Raw genomic sequence first — 16301 nt, forward strand, 5'->3', positions numbered from 1 at the left:
CTGTGGTGAATTTCCTATCTCCCATCCAATCGTCAAGGTTCCTTTTGAAGAAGGCCAAAGAGGCACTCTGCTTGACATGTATGGGCAGTCTATTCCAGAGTCTGGGGAGTCTCTGGGTCAGGAATCTATCCCTCCAGCATGTTTTGTTTATTGTGATGACAAGGTTTAGATCCCTGGAGCATGTGGCTCTGAGGGATTGGGATTTCTTTAAGTGTAGCATGTCCAACAGCTCTGGGTTTGACATGGCCTTGTATGTTAAGTAGAGATCGCCTTTGAGTAGACGATGTGCGACAGAGTATAGCTGGAGTTTTTTTTAGATGGTCAGCACTGGGCATCTGCTTTAGGCCTGTGATTCTTTTAGTGAGATATTTCTGTGGCCTTTCCAGTTGTTGCAGATGTCTTGAGAGGTACATACCAAACGGAGCATTGTATTCTGTAATGGGTCTAATGAGGGATGAGTACAGTGGGACAATGACCTCCTTTTTTCTGGATGAAAAGCCCTTAGTGATGAGGTGTGCCACATAGAAGGATTTCCTGACTGTTATGACGATGTGGTTATCGAAGGTGAGACCACTGTCCACCTGTGTCCTTACTCAGTGTTTAGTGGGGTAATTCACGGGTACATGTTTTTTCCCAAAGCAGATAACTATATATTTCTTGGCATTGAGCTTGAGCCCATGGCTCTGGCACCAAGCATCTGTTTCTGTAAGGTCCTTTTGTAGAATATCCACATCATTTTGGGATTCAATAATGGCTCCCAGTTTGCAGTCATCTGCGAACTTTGTTAGCCAGAGTCCCTTAGTGTTGGCCTGTACTTCAGAGAAGTAGATGCCAAACAAGAGCAGTCCCAGGACTGAACCCTGAGGTACTCCACTTGTCTGTAGCTGGATTTGGAGTCTGCTACTTTTACATTGTGCATTCTGTCAGTAAGCCTGTTGGCAGCCCATCGAGTGATGTAGGGATTAATGCCCATCTTAGTAAGTTAATCTATGATTCCAGAATTGGGGATGGTGTCGAAGGCCTTGGCAAGGTCCAGATAGGCTGTGTGGACCACCTTACCCTCGTCCACAGCTCTGGAGACTGATTCAAAGAAGTCAGTCAGGTTCTGGAGACAAGATCGGCCATTCATGAACCCAAACTGTGTGGGGTCCAGTGTTTGAAAGTTGCCAATGTCTTTCTTTATAAGTTCCATGATAATATGTTCCATGGCCTTGCAGATCAGGCTCATCAGACTGATGGGGCGGTATTTCCCAGGATCCAAGTTGGATCCCTCCTTGTGGAGTGACATAACTGTAGCTGTGCGCCACTCATTGGGCACAAAGCCTGAGGTGAGGCTATGATTAAACATGACACTTATGTGAGGTGCTGGTTCATTTTGTAGTTCATGTAGTACACAGCCCAGGATGTCGTCTGGTCCCATGGATACTTTATTCTTAGCTTTGGAGAGTGCAGTTTTTACCTGTGTGGCCGTTATTACCGGAATTTGGCAATCTTTTTGTATTGAGATGGGCCCTTTAGGGGGTGAGAGGGAGGTGAGTTGGCACTGAATCAATCTGCCAGGATAGTGGCAATATCCTTTGGATCAGTATATTTAATGCCATTCTGCTGTAGCTCAGAGCAGGTCTGTGCATTGCCATTTAGATTATTGACATAGCTGTAGAATGCCTTGTGATTGTCTTTGGCAATTTTATTTTCGTAACTAGCTTTGGAGGATATATGAGGTATCTCAGCTTCTTACTGAGGCTGGTAAGGGAGTTTTTTGCATCCTGGTATTTTCCTCTCTTCTGCAACAGTTTCTTCCTTTTGTTGTCAAGTTTGTTTATGGCAGGGGACCACCAAATTGGCTTCCTTTTTTGGAGGAGAGCATCTTGGTTCTATTTGGGATGGCATGATTCATGCACAAGTGGATGTGCTCGTATAGTGCCTTAGTTCAGGATTCAGCCATCGAACTTTCAGTTCCTGTCTGCATGGGTTTCATGAAGTTCGTCACTTCTGACTTGAGTAGCATGAAGTTGGCTTTGGAGAAGTTTTTTTACAGAGGTTTCCTTACTGGGGGTTGTGGATGTCAAGGGTGATTAACTTATGGTCAGATCTGACCAACGAGGGGTTTCTTACAAAATGTTTCAGGGTTAAACACAGCTATAAAGCTGTAAGTGACAAAGTAGACAGTCATACAAGCAGCTAATTTAAATCAAAAACAAAAATGTTTGCTGCAAATTGAAAAAAAATCTAGGATCTTTACTTTTACAAATGCTAACATGTGATAAAAGTTGGGGAAAAGAGTCACAGGCAAAGGAGCAGGGCAAAGACCATAAGTCTGTCGGTGAGCCAGTTGGCCGCCAGTTGCTGCAGGTGTCTGGTGAGGTACATACAGAAGGGAGCACTGTACTCAATTAGTGGTTTGATAAGGTTTGAGTACAGTGGACCTATAACTTCCATGGTCTTGGATGTGTTGCCCTTATGTATGAGATGAGCAATGTAGAATGCCTTCCTTACCACTACGTACACATGGTGATCAGAGTTTAGATTGCTGTCAACCTGTGTTTTCAAGTCTCACACCACTGAGTTTGAGCTTAGAGGGGTGCTATCTATATCATAATTAGCAGGAACTACTTTTTTGCCAAAGGGGATAATGAGGCATTTTTTGCATTACGTTTTAGTCTCTGGCACCAATCATTTGTCTGCATCAACCCTTTTTCTAATATATGTTAACATCATGGGGGGATTCTATCATTGTGCCCACTTTACAGTCACTTGCAAACTTGGTAAGCGACAGGCCATCTACCTTCGCCTGGACTTCAGAGAAATAGATTCTAAACAGTAGAGACCCCAGTACAGATCACTGAGGTACCCCATTGGTAACTGGTCTACTGGTGGAGGTGGCCTCCCCAACTTTGACAGCATGCATTCTGTCGGTGAGCCAGTTGGCCACCCATCTAGTAATGTATGGGTTAATCCCCAGCTTGGAGAGTCTCTCTATGATAACTGAATGGGGGATTGTGCCAAAAGCTCTGGCTAAATCAAGATAGGCGATATATACTGTCTTGCCCTCATTCAGGGTTTTGGTGATATTATCAAAGAAGTCCACCAGGTTTAATAAGCAGGAGCTACCCTTAATGAAGCCAAACTGGGTCGGGTCAAGAGTTTGAAGGTCACCTATGTCTTTGTGGATAAAGTCAATGATAATTCTTTCCATGGCTTTGCAGATAAGGCTTATATAGTCCTCAGGGTCAGTTGATGGACCCCCTTTGTGCAAGGGGAATACTGATGCTGTTCTCAACTCTGCCAGGACAAAGCCAGTTCTCAGGCTATGGTTAGAGAGAGAGTGCCCAAGTGGCTCTGCTAGGTCTTGTTTTAGATTGTTTAGTAAGCAGCCTGAGATGTTATCTAGTCCTATAGAGGCTGTGTTTTTGGCCTTGGAGAATTCTTATATATGACTTGTTTGGAGATACTCTGTTGAGAACTGGTATCAGGAATGCTTTGGGGTATGTCAGGTGGGTGAAGTTATTGCTAAATCTGTTGGCTAGCAGATTGGCAATTTTCTCAGGTTCAGTGAGAGTGGTACTGTCCACTATAAGTTCAGCACACACCTGGGTATTCCTTCTTGAGTTTTGGACGTAGCTAAAGAATGCCTTAAGATTGTCTTTAGCTGGGGATGCTAATTTAGACTCATACCTAGCCATAGATGACTTAATAATATATCTGATTTGCTTGTTCAAACTGTGGAGGGTATTCTTCCGTGGTTGAGTTAGTTCCCTCATGTTCTTAGATATCAATTTCTTTCTTTTGTTGTATAACTTATTTATGCTTACACTCCAGCAGGACGGCTTGTTTTTTCGGGAAGACCTGGTTTTGTTCCTGTTAGGTACAGATGAGTCAATGCATTTGTTTAAATTGCTATATATAGGGCATTTGTGTATTCCTCTGCATGGTAGTCATTGTTGTCTATGTTGGCAAGGGCTTTGAAACTTTTTATATCATCGCTTAGTAGGCAGTAGTTTGCTTTAGAGAAAATTTTCAGTTTTTTTTACTCCAATGGGGCTGTCAGGTTTGATCTTTACATCAAACAAGGCAGATTTATGATCTGACCTTACCAGGGAGGACAGCACACAGGGAGTAGTGCAGTGACCCCCCCCCCCCATGTTGGTGAGCAGTAGGTCCAGGACATTTGAGCCCCTGTTGGGGTGCAAAACTATTCCAGGGCATTTGAGTTAACAAAGTCCAGAAACCTTGTAGTGATCATGTTTGTGCTCATGTAAGTTATTCAGTCAATGGAAGGATAGTTATTTCCCATGACCAAGGTGTTTGGCTGTATGCTGAGTGACTCTAGCAGGTCATGGTGGGGGACATGTAGCGATGATGTGGAAGGGTATTTTTCCTAAAGTTAGTTGGACCTAGAGTAGCTCAAGAGGATCGTACTGTTTCACCAGTCTCGAGATGTATTTGGATTTAATGAAGATGGATACACCTCCATATTTGGTTCTTTCTTGCTCATTTTGAGATCTGAACATGTAAAAGACTTTGTAAGCCTTGTATGGCGAGGGTGCTCTCATCAGCCTTGAACCAAGTCTCTGTGACTACACAAACATCAGCATCTTCCAAGGTGAGAAGCACTTCCAGGGAGTGCAGTTTACTGTTCAAGCTCCTAGCATTAAGCAGCATGACATTGAGTTTGTCTTTAGTGAGTTTCTTTACATGAGAAGTTTTGTTGTTGCCTAAAAAATGGCACTATGGGAGGCAAGCATCTTTGCCAGTATCCGAAAGCCTTGAGGAGACAGGTGAAGGCCATCTCTGGCAAAGCAACATGGACTTGTCGACCTCGTCTTCCCAGGTAGACAAATACTGGATTCCCCCTGGAGTGACATCAAAAGCTAAGCCAATTATTGAAATCAGTCATTTTTTTGTTTGTATTGTGGCATCATCCTCAGTGAAGGTAAAATGCTGCTTAGGGCTAGGAATATATCTGTCTGGGACACGTAGTCTGAGAATTCGGTTATGTCTTCCTTCGTATGTACCAGAGCGGTACATCTCAGTTCATTTACACCAACATGTACCATGACAGAGTCATATTGATAATTGCTGCTGAGTGACTTGACTGCGTGCATGATTTGACAGATCCTGGCACCTGACAGACAGCTAACTGTGACCTTCTTGTTCAGCCTGGTGAGTGGGACATCTATGTGTCTCATTACTGAGTCACCTATAACCAGAACATTTAGTTTTGAGGTGTTTTGCCTTAGGGGCTTATTTTTGTTATGTGTGGTGGTGGATTCTGTTCATGTGCCAGTATGTATATGTTGTTTGCACTTGGAAGGTCTCTGGTCTTTTGCTAGGCTCTTAGTGAGTACCTCTGCGTATGTGGGTTTATATGTCTTGACCTTGTCTTGTGTGACAGGGAAAGTGTGTGTGCTGGCAACCTGTTGTATGTCTAGTTTGTTGTTATGGGAGAGGACTGATTCTAATTTCATGGTATAGTTACGTCTCTCACATACTGTATTTGTTTGCTTTAGGAGCAAGTGTTTGCCAGTATACATGAGGCAATTGTTATATTGCCTCAGGATGCCCATGTCAATCAGCTTGGCTAGAGAAATGGTGGGAAACTGTCCATCCTTTATGGCAGATATATATTGTAGTGACTAGTGTGGATTGGCTAGATGGACCAGGATTTGCTTGTGAGATTAAAAAGGGTGGCTATTCTGTGGAAGGCTAAGGGTGGATCACTGCATCAACACCTCAGAATGGGCAGCTGTATTGCTCGCTGGGTAGCAGTGAGCAACTGTGTTGCACACAGAGGGGCAGTGGAGTTAAGGAGGGTTCTCTAGTAGATATCAATGGAAAACTGTTCTAAGCATTTGTGTCTATACACAGCAATGCTAAACATCATTGTGCAGTGTGTAGCTACAGGCAAACACAGTGCTTAAATACAAGCAAAGTTAATCAGTTTTAATACAAGCTATCCAATAGGAGAGCCCAAAACTGAGGCTTATTCTAACAGTCAACCAAGCTCAAAAGGAAACTTGTAAAACCAAAAACACTGCCAAAAACAAAAAAAAAAGAGAGAAAAAAAAAATGGCTCAGTTTTATATGTTAAGCGCTTTTGTTAGGTTTAATGCCAAACTTCATCAGAACAATTTCACAATGAATAGTCTTCCATATTTAAAGATCCAATGACCAATCAGTTCTCAACACATCACAAATCTATTTAACATTCTAAGACCATATTAAAGACATACTACTTACTTAAAATTCTATAAAATGGTCTAAAACAATACCTAGGTTCATAGGTAGCTACTAGGCTATCTGCCTAAAGGCATTTATAAGCTTAGCCGGAATTTGTTGGCTTTCGCTGCCACCTTAGATTAGTTCCCTGTGCCTCTGTCCAGCAGAGCCATTGAAGTGATCCCTGGGGTAAACCTTCTGTTTCCCATCCACTCGTCAAGGTTTCTCTTGAAGAGGGTTAGCGAGGAGCTCTGCCTAATGTAGATTGGAATCTTGTTCCAGAGCATGGGAAGTCTCTGGGTCAGGAATCTATCCCTCCAGCATGTACTATTTATTGTTATGGTGAGGTTTAGATCCCTGGAGTGTGTGGCTCGAGGGGATATGGTTTTCTTTAGGTGGAGCATGTCCATCAATTCTGGGTTGGACATGGCCTTGTATGTCAGGCAGAGTTCACCTCTGAGTAGGCGGTATGCAACCAAGTACAGCTGGAGTTTCTTCAGTCGAGCTGCATAGGGCATCTGCTTGAGGCCAGTGATCCTCTTGGTGAGGTACTTCTGTGGTCTTTTCAGTTGTTGCAGGTGTTTTGTAAGGTACATCCTAAATAGGGCATTGTACTCTATGATGGGTCTGATGAGTGATGCATAGAGGAGCCCAATGACGACTTTCGATCTGGATGCAAACCCTTTTGTGATTAGGTGGGCCACATAGAAGGATTTTCTAACCACTTTGGCAATGTGATTATCAAAGGAGAGGTTACTATCTACTTGGGTCCCCAGATCCCTTATTACGTCTTCCGTCTTTAGGGGGCTACCACCTATGTGGTAGTTTGTGGGTAATTTGTTTTTTCCAAAAGGGATGACTATGCACTTTTTGGCATTTAGCTTGAGGCCATGGTTTTGACACCAGGTATCTGTCTCAGTGAGACCCTTTTGGAGGATGTCTGTGTCAGCCAGAGAGTCAATTATAGCCCCTAGTTTGCAGTCATCTGCAAATTTGGTCAGCCATAGTCCTCCTGTGCTTGCCTGTACCTCTGAGAAGTATATGCCGAACAGGAGGGGTCCTAGGACTGAGCCTTGGGGAAAGCCACTTGTAACTGGTTTAGAGTCAGACCTAGCTCCCACAACTCTTACCATGTGGGTTCTGTCCGTGAGCCAGTTGGCAACCCATCTTGTGACGTAGGGGTTTATGTTCAGGCTGGTGAGCTTGTCTATAATACCTGAGTGGGGAATGGTGTCGAAGGCCTTTGCAAGGTCTAGGTAGGCTGTGTGGGCCACCTTTCCCTCATCTATAGCCTTGGTAACTGTCTCAAAGAAGTCCACCAGGTTTAGGAGGCATGATCTGCCCTTAACAAAGCCGAACTGGGTAGGGTCCAATGTTTGGAGGTTTCCAGTGTCTCTGTTAATGAGATCCATGATGATGCACTCCATAGCTTTGCAGACCAAGCTAGTCAGGCTTATAGGGCAATAGTTCCTGGGGTCCATTGTGGCGCCACCTTTGTGGAGTGGAATATCCATTGCTGCGCACCACTCTGTGGGCACGTAGCTTGTGGAGAGGCTGAGTTTAAACAGTGTGTTTAGGTGAGGGGTTAGTTCATCTTTGAGCTTGTGTAGGATGCAGCCTGGGACACCGTCTGGTCCCATTGATGTTGTGTTTTTGGCTTTGGAGAGGGCTGTTTTAACCTGAGTGTCTGTGATTTCAGGGGCACAACATTCTTCTGGTATAGTTATGGGCCCTTTTGGAGGTGAGAGGGGGGTGAAGTTTGCACTGAACCTGTCTGCCAGGATATTGGCTATATCGGTCAGTTCAGTGTATTTTGTGCCATTCTGCACTAACTCTGAGCAGATCTGAGAATTGCCACTTAGATTTATGACATAGCTAAAGAATGCCTTGTGGTTATCTTTGGAGTCCATGGCAATTTTTCTTTCGAAGCTAGCCTTGGATGATTTTTATGAGGAAATGTAGTTTCTTGCTGATACCAATCAGGGATGTCTTCCCTTCTTGGGATTTTACTCTTTTCTGTACTAGTTTCCTCTTTCTATTGTATAGCTTGTTTATGGCAGGGGTCTACCAGACTGGTTTCCTTTTCTTGGAGGAGTGAATCTTGGTTTTGTTTGGGATAGCATGATTCATGCATTCTTGTAAATGCCCGTAAAGTGCATTGGTAAAGGATTTTGCAGCTTGGACAGCGTTAGCCTTTAGCATGGGGGCTTTGAAACTTCCCACCTCGGTCTTAAGTAATGTGAAGTTTGCTTTTGAAAAGTTATTCACTGTGGTTTCTTTGACCAGGAGTGGTGGTGGATTGTGGATATCCAGAGTGATTAATTTATGGTCAGATCTAACCAGCGAGGGGTTGACCTCCGGTGTGGAACACCGGTCGCCCATGTTGGTGATGACCAGGTCCAATGTGTTATCACCTCTGGTGGGGGTGTTCACCACTTGATCCAGGGTGTTTGAGTGTATAAATTCTAGGAAATGTTGGGCAAGGGAGTAGTTCTCCCAGTTAATGTCTGGGTAATTCAAATCACCCAATATCAGAGTGTTTGGTAGGACCTTTATGTTTCCCAGTGTTTCCAGGAATGCGGAGTGGGGGTCCTGGGACATGGTGGGTGATCTGTAGCAAGCTATAATTTGAATAGCAGTTTTGCCCATTGTTAGTTGCACATGGATGATCTCTGAAGCATCGTGCTGTGCCACTAACCTGGAGGTGTGTATATCCTTGAGTATGGCTACTCCTCCGCCTTTTGTATTTCGGTCCAGGTTTTGTGGCCGAAACGTATGGTATGAGTTTTAGCCTGGTAGTGCTGGGGTGCTCTCTGGAGCCTTAAACCAGGTTTCTGTTACTCCACATATATCGATTTTCTCCATACTGAGGAGTGCCTCGAGTGCATGCATTTTGAGGTTTAGACTTCTGGCATTGAGTAGCATTACCCTCAGTTTTTTGTTACTTGTGCTATTTACGGTGGTGGGTTTGTCTTTTGAGCCTTGCCTAAAAAAGGCACTATGGGGGTGTCAAGAGCCTTGGCCAGTATTCGAAAGCCTAAGGGTGACAGGTGCAAGCCGTCTCTAGCGAAGCAGCGTGGCTTGTCGAGCATGTTATCCCAGGCTGAGAGACACTGGATCCCCTTTGAATGACACCAGAAGCTTAGCCAATTGTTGAAATTGATAATTTTTTCTCTATGTCATGATATTCTTGGTGAGGGCAGGATGCTACTCAAGGTCAGGGTCATACCGGCCTGGGCTACGTGATCAGAGAGCTCCTCCATGTCTCTTTTCATGTAGTCCAGGGAGGTACGGCTCAGGTCATTCACACCAACATGGACAATGACAGAGTCATATTTGTACTTGTTCTGGAGTGACCTGAGTGCTTGTGTTATGTGGCGGATCCTGGTATCCGACTGGCAGCCAACAGTAACCTTCTCCTCGTTCAGCCTAGTGAGTGGGACATCAGTGTGCCTGACTATAGAGTCACCTATTACTAGTGTGTTGGGTATGTTATTTTGCCTTAAGGGCTGTGATTTTGTGGCACACTGGTTTTGTGAAGTATGTGTTTCATGGTTTGTGTTGGGGGGGTGAAGGTTACTTGGATGTCTGCTTTGGAGGTCTCTGTTGCTTCTGCAGATTTTTATTTAGAGCCTCCGAGTATGTTTTTGTGTATTTATGTGTGTTTTTTGCCGGTGTTGGTTTCATAGGTCTATGTGAGACTGGTGGTGTGATGCAAGTAATTCCCTTCTCCTCTTGACTGCCTGGTCCAGTCTTGGGTTGAGAGAGCTTAGCCTCCAGTTTGGCTGTATAATAGCATCTCTCGCATGTATTAGTGTTTGATGAAAGGAGGAGAGGGTTGTCTGTGTATATGAGGCAATTGTAACATTGCCTCAAAATGCCCAGATTCACCATTTGGACCGGAGAGTACACCTAAAACTGCCCTTTGGACATGCCTGGATAGGTACAGTGAACTGTTTTACTGATTGGCTGGTAAGGTCGAATAGAGAGCCTTGTCCTTCTCTACAGTATGGGGGGGTCTAGTGCTAAGGTTTATTAGTGCTTGCTATGAGTTTTGAGCAAGTGCCGGTATGAGAAGTGAATGGTTTGAGTGCTTAAGTTGAAAGTTATTCTAGTTCCAATGGAAAAATTGAAGAGGAGACTTTGTGGAGCCGGGAATAGTTATACCCTAGCGAAAAATATATATATATGTTTAATTTACTGCCATATACACCTAAAAAATAAACTTTAAAACAAATACCATTCATATATTACATATTGCAGTTTTGCAGCCCTTGGTTTCAGCACACTGGAAATTCTAATATTGTCGTTTAGCCCAGTGGCTCTGCCTGCATCCAGCCTCATCTGCCAAAATCACTCCCTATGTTCCAGCAGACACTTGTTCCAGTACATCGAAAATTAATTTACTATTAAGACATTCTTTTGAATGTCTAAAAAGTGGATTAGAATCTTTACCTTGCTTTATATCATAAAAGTGCTCATACACACTCTAAGAGTTCTCTCCATTTTCCCAATATAAGAACTAGTACAAGAGGTGCACTTCACAAGGTACACTACCACAACTGAAGTAACCATTCGATTTAATATTAAAGTCCCTAGCCTCCAGGTGCAACCCACTAATGTTAGCCATGTATTTATTGTTACATTATTTAATCTGTTCTGTTTGGTTCTCTTTGTGTTGTCTGAAGAAGTTTAGCTACTTGCTGAACGAAAAGCGTATTAAATTGTTGTGCTTTACATTTTAATTTTGAGACAGTTTTGTGTGCTCCTTTGCTCCAGTAGTAGTTTTTTTGTTTTTCTAATATTAGCCGTATATTTACACTGATTACAATAGTTACATTTGAACGTACCCATCTTGTTGTTGTTATTAGATTTACAACTATTCACTCCTTTTTCTAGGATGTCCTTTAAATTCTTACCCCTTTTCCTAACAAAAGTAGGGGCGTCTGCTACTATTTTATGTACTTTGGGGTTCAACTTTAAAACCCCCCAATAGTTCCTAATAATGTTTTTCAGTTCCCCCAAATTACTTCTATAATTATAGACAAATGCCAAATCTTGTGACATTTATACCCAAAATAGGTTTATATTCATTCATATGTTTATTCATGACCTCCTCACTTATCTGATTTACCAATTCATCAGGGTAACATATTTCAAGAAATATTTTTTTAATAAACTTTATCTCTTCTTTAAAGATGTTCTGATCTGTGGTCATTCTGGAGGCCCTAATGATTTGCCCTTTCACTATTCCTTTCTTGTGATAGTGTAACAGTCCCCAGTTCATATGGGTTCTTGCCTATACACTTCTATCAGAAGGTTGCGGGAGGGTGGTGTTAACATAGGATGGCTGGTTTTAGTGCTCAATTAATACCAAACAGCCTAGATTCAGCATATCTGATTCTAGCCTATGCTATGAAATACAGAAGTACTAGAATTTCAAAGTGCAGAAAAAACAGTCTCAGCAGCAACAGCAGCAAAAATGAAACAGCAGTTAAGCAAAATACAGTTCAAAATCCACAGTGCAAACTTAAAATATACTTATTTTTGTTGATAACAGTGGATGCCTTGGATTTAGTTCATATTCATTCCGGGTCTCTGGCTAATTGCCAAACTTGGAGAAGCACCACCACACTGAGAGCAAAAACGCACAAACACTTTGCTTAAATGCAAGCAAATGCAAACAGTTTTAACACAAATTAGCCAATTGAAGAGCCCAAAACTGAGCCTTATTCCAACAATCCCCAACTCATATGGGTCCTGGGCAGTTATATATTGTAGTGACTAGTGGGGTTGGGCTAGATGGACCAGGATTTACTTGTGAGACTTACAAGGGCAGCTATTCTGTGGAAGTCTAAGGGTGGAGGACTGTGTCAGTGCTTCAGCTGAGCCTTATTCTAACAATCCCCAACTCAGATGGGTCCTGGGCTACACACTTCTGTCACAAGGGTGCAGGAGGGCCTTCTTAATGTAGAATGGCTGGTTTTAGTGCTCAGTTAATACAAAACAGCATAGATTCAGCAGATCTGAATCTAGCCTGTTGCTATGAAATACAGAAGTACTAGGATTTTGAAGTGCAGAAAAAAAGTCTCAGCAGCAAGTCTCAGAGATATATGTGTGTGTGTATCTAATTATATATATATATAAATATGTGTGTGTGTAAGTGGACCTTAAAAAGAAATAATAGTGGGACAGCAGTATTGGTCACTGGATACAAACTAACTCCAAACAAAGCTAAAAAGTAACTATTTTAATAGACTTTAATGGATCTCAAACTTCTGCACCTCAGAGGTTCCTAACTAAGAAGATCATGAGCTTAAATAAACTGAGCTGCCAGGAGAAACTGGAAGATGTTTATTTATTCATTATCTTATAGACTCTTGAGGGGAGAGCTATTCCTTGCTCTCTGTGCCATTAGGCACCCAGTTGTCCTAGGTTTCTTGTATCTTCATAAGTCTAATCGTTCTTACAAATAATAGAACCAGGGACATAAATCTTCACCAGCAGATAAATATAATTTGATGGGGTGAGAGACATCCATCATGCAGTTTTTTCGCCACCTCTGTATTAGACTGCCCCTGCAAATTAACTATCTTCTTTCATACAGGGCCTATGTGATTGGATAATGACTTACAAAGTCACCCCTGTGGTTTAACACTCCTAGAGAAAGGGGAATGACCTTAAAGGTGAATTCTAGTGAGGCATAAATGATCATGCAACTCAATTGACGTGAAATTCCTATGAATGAAATCTGCAATGATCTGATAAGTACGAGGAAAAAAAAAAGATTAGCAAAAAAAAGATTAGCAAAGAGACAAAAAGTTATTTTTGAAATCCACATTCATCTCTTAGTCTTGAAAGTGGATGTCATAAACATAAAACAGTGGTAGATTTAGTTAATCAGACTTTGTGAAAAATATGTTTACTATATGGTCTGGAGTGTTTCTCCCTGGGCCTCCTGAAAATAGTCTCTGTCCTAGTTGGACTTTTCCGGTCAAAAAATGTTAAATAAATAAATGTATGGTAATGAGACTACTATCTCTAAAGTGTAGCCACCAAGTGGAAGCATTAAAAAAAAAAAAAAAAAAAAGGAGCGAGACATGCACAACCAAAGAGCAACTATGTGCACAGCTCAGTGAACAATTCCCTTGTTTATGAGCAAAACCAATGACAAATGATGTATTTCTTTGACACATGGTACAAGTAAAACCTAAAAGGTTGCTACCATTCCAGAGACAATACAAGATTCCAACCCAAGCTAAGCCTTGTATCAGACAAGCCATCAGTAAAGTAACATAAAAAAAAAAAAAGGTTATAGAAAATCTCCATGTAGCTTATCAATTTGATCTGTAGAAAACAATACTAAAGCATGGTGTATTGCATTAAATGTACACTTGGTAAATAAATTATGTTCTTCGTGTCTCACTTTTGCAGTCATCACACTTGGGTTATCTGCCTGCAGGTAGCCCTCAATCAGCCCGAATACCAGAGTCTTGGGATTTCTGCATCGGATGCTGTCGCCTTTTCCATGAGACCAGGTCATCGGGTATAAAACATGCAGCCGACACCATTACATCAATCTTTCTTGCTGAGAAGGAGCCTGAAGCAGAAGCAGTTCACAAGTGCTGGTCGGCTGCTACCTGAAATTTTCAATGTGAAGTTGTTCAATCTCACCGTTCATTCATCACTGATGGGTTCGGAGCCAATCCTCGGCTCTGACACGGCCGACTAACAAGCTCAAAGTTCTCCAGTAGCTCAAGACCTCACCCCTTATCCCACAATGCACTGCTGGAATTACCTCAGATCTAGTTTGTCGCGGCACGGATCTCTTGGTTTCCAGCATTGCTCGATACTTTATTGGGAGTTTTCAACTTTCAGCAAGTTATATTTTTCAATTTTTGTATATCCTTGATGTATTTTTACTAATAGATATTACTAGCTAGTAGATAGTTGTTTTTCTGTGTTCATACCACTTTCCTCAGTATAATCTAGCTTTGCCTTCGGCCCTTTAGCCTTAGGATCCCTTTCTTTAGTTATTAGTCAGTGTTCCCTGTTGGGACTATTGTTATTGGATTACTTAATCCTGTTTATATTGATATAATTGTCAGTTGCCCCTTTTGGGCTGTGTGTGTGTTTGTGTGAGTTAATTAGTTAAAATAGCTCATAGTTATATAGTGTGTTTCAGTTGTGGAAATGTCTGAAGAAAAAGAAAAAACATCCAAAGTCTGGGTTTAAAAAATGCCCAGACTGCGGACAGAAAATGTCAGTCATGGATGCCCATGTGCAGTGTGTTTACTGTTTGGGTGAGGTGCACCTGCAAGAGTCTTGCAGTATCTGTCACTCCTTTTCCACCAGAATGCTAGCAGAAAGGAAGAGGAAGTTAATTGATAGTTGTATTATCAAACACCCTTTTTCTGAGGCATTGTCTGACCAGGATGGAGCCAGTAAATCATTCAAATCTTCCTCTGATTCTAGGTCTAAAAAAGGAAAAAGGTCAGAAAGTGTGGTGACTTCAGCTCCACTGCCTTCAGAGCTGACAGTCTGTTCTTTTCGGAACCAGGACACTGCTCTGGAACTGGTTGCCGAAAAACCTCCATCCATATTGCTCCAGTCGGCTCCATCTGTTCACTCTTCCAGGTCCTCTATCAGCCAATTTGATCTGGATATGGACTGGCTGGTTCAGAAACTCTTAAAGGCACCAAGCCTAGCTAAATTGCTGTCGGCTCAGACCCAACCGTCGGAGCCAAAGACCACTACTCTTGAATTGTCTGCTCCTCCTCCGAGCCATACCAGACCTTCAGAGCCGGAGGGGGCTGACCTGATGATTGTGGATCCCTTGGAGCTGACACCTGCTCCAGTGTCATCGGCTCCATCTGCTTGGACGTTCTCGGTGCCGACTGGGGACTCTAGGAGCTGACACTCTCCGGCCGGGTCCAGGGAGGATAGCCGCATCGACTTGGTGCAGACTCTTCCTCTCGGGGCCTCCGCTCGGGTAAGCTCGGCGCCTACCTTGGGCTCAGAGCCCACGGCTTTGGTGCGGGAGGAGATCGTGGCTCCATCGAGCCATTGACTCCTTCTCATCGGAGCCGAGGTGCATTCGAAGCCATGAGGCGAGTGTTGTCTCCTAAGACTTCCTCATCTCAAGGTCTGGCCTCTTCTTCCCCTAAAGTGCCTGTGTCAGTTTCTGTCTCCTCCGGTCATCCAAAATGTAGAGACCCTGAGCCTCAGGTAGCCCCAGAGAGTGCTCCCTGCTCTTCTGAGACCTCTCCAAAAGTTCCCAGGAAGAGATTATGCAAGAGGAGGCATTTGGACTCCCCCAGGAGTCTCTCACTTTGGGCACTGACCTGGATGAATCAGAAGGGTCCCCTAGATCCCCCTCTGAGGACATCTCCTTTGCAGAGATTCTTGAAATGCTTAGGCAGAAGGGTGATTGGCAGTCCAAGAGCCCTACTGAAGATGAGTCGGTTCTCCTGAAGGCATTTGGGTCTCAACCATCCACCTCTTGGGTATCTCTGCCCTGTGATGAGCTTATGGATCTTGTCTGTCGTAGGGCGTAGGAGTCTCCAGAATCTATGGCCCTGTTCCTAGGAGGCCTAATAAGTTTATTTCAGCCCCTGTGGATAAGTCCTTTTTGACAAAGGGAGTCCCTGTTGATGCCATGGTGGTGGCTGCAGCCACCAAAAAGGAAATGTCTGAGACTTCCTCATATATCCATCCTCCTAACAGAGTATCTAGGATCATGGATAGATATGGGAAACGCATGTTCAATTCAGTGACTTTCTCACTCAGATCACTGAAGTACTTGACACATTTTACCAGACTGCAGAAAGATCTACTTAAGGAGTTGGGAGATACTCTTCAGGGTGCTGTAGCTTCGAGTGTATCCAACAAGATTGCCACTCAGCTCTCTACCCTCAATTCAATAGTCAACTTGTCCATGCGTCTCGTATCATACGCAGCTGATGGTTCGAGTAGAGCTGCAGGTACAGGAATTGTTCTTTGTAGGCATGCCTGGATGTGAATCTGTTCCTTCACAGAACCCTTCAAGTCTTCCTTTACTAATACCCCATTTGACAGCTCAT

The sequence above is a fragment of the Protopterus annectens genome, chromosome 9.part0 (genome assembly GCF_019279795.1).
Source record: "Protopterus annectens isolate FY-2018-M chromosome 9.part0, PAN1.0, whole genome shotgun sequence".
NCBI classification, from domain to species: domain Eukaryota; kingdom Metazoa; phylum Chordata; order Ceratodontiformes; family Protopteridae; genus Protopterus; species Protopterus annectens.